At 40.8% G+C, this 1,416-nt stretch overlaps 1 long non-coding RNA gene across 4 annotated transcripts in view; it reads right to left on the bottom strand.

Moving 5' to 3' along the window:
* Nucleotides 1-1,416, bottom strand: part of LOC102675966 — a 27,703-nt gene that overhangs the window by 8,382 nt on the left and 17,905 nt on the right. The gene's annotated exons all lie outside the window — the stretch shown is intronic.

The raw sequence follows: 1,416 nt of genomic DNA, 5'->3' as shown, positions 1-1,416 counted from the left end.
AACCAAAAAAAAAAAAAAAAATATAAATTTCTAAAACCTGTACAATCGTGCAGTTACTTTTCTAGAGGAAAAAATGTTTTTTGGAAAATGAAAATTCACGACAGTTTGTGGGTGTCATGACGCGACGACGCGTCAAGACGATAGGATCATTTCCGGTGGGGGCCCGGTGAATAATTGGGCCAATATTGTCTGGCATTCGAAGCGGGTGTTACGCGAGGACGTCTCTCGAGGCGTCGGCAGAAGCGCCTGTGCGTACACGTCCACGTCTCCGGTTGCCATAGCGACTCTCTTCCACGAGCGTATAGCCCCGCTGGGCTTTCGTATATCCACGGAACACAGACCGTGCTACATACCAAGTGCCTCCAACAATATGACATCTCGCTCCACCTATCGCCGCTTAATCCATTGTTTACGATTTATTCCTTTTTTTGCCCGGTATATTCGGTCGCCCGCGTTACAACGTACGTTTCCGTCGAGCGTGAAACAATTTTTTTTCTCGTTTAAACGAGACATCCCGGGCAAACGTAAGTTTTCTTTTAACTATCAATCGAAACATACGCGCGACACAGACTTTCTTTCTCGGCCATCACAATAGTTGCCCGATATTTCATCCGCGTCCGGTTTCACGTGGTTCACAAATAAAGTCGATCGAGAAGAGAAGAAGAAATGGAGAAATCCTCGAGTTTCGAGAAAAGATATAAGCGCCTCGAAAGACACGCATCGTCCATCCACGCTTGGAAAAGTTTAAATCAGGAAACACGCGGCTTTATCTCTCCATTCGAATGAAACTTGCATTTTCTCGAGGAAAGAATTCGAGGAAATTTAATCGGAATAAGAAACGAGAGAGAGAAAAAGAGAGAAAGAGAGACTTGACTCGGAAATTGGATTGCGTGCGAAGGTGGATACGCGTGCGAAACGAGATCGATTAACGGAAAGAAAGCAGGCGTCGCGAGGCTTGCCAACCTCGAAAAACTCTTGCAGCTACTGTTCACTGGTGGAAAAAAGCCTCGAGGGACGGCACAGGGGCAAGAGGGATCCTTTGCTTGGACCGCCTATTCTCACTTCAGACGCTTTGTTGACAATCATGACACCACATGCTGCTACACAATAGTGGAAGAACTACAATATGAATATTCAAAATCGTAAAAATTATTTTCATTTTTTATGAAGTTACGTTAGAATTATCATCCAAGACTGGAAGTTGAAATATTTTCGAAATTATCTATATATGTCTTAATTTATTTGTATACTCAAATATAAAATTATATTTATATATTAAATTATCGTTATGAAATAGTAATTAGTAATATTGATGAAAAATAAAAAAAACTTTTATATTATATCCATATGTTAGAATTCTCTGGATACTTACACGTTATGCTTATACGTAATACATCGAGGTTTAAATATAGATCG

This window comes from Apis dorsata, unplaced genomic scaffold, assembly GCF_000469605.1.
Source record: "Apis dorsata unplaced genomic scaffold, Apis dorsata 1.3 scaffold_655, whole genome shotgun sequence".
In the NCBI taxonomy this organism is placed as follows: domain Eukaryota; kingdom Metazoa; phylum Arthropoda; class Insecta; order Hymenoptera; family Apidae; genus Apis; species Apis dorsata.
The sequence above is the reverse complement of the archived record's forward strand: the minus strand, read 5'-3'. Positions and strand labels throughout refer to the sequence as shown.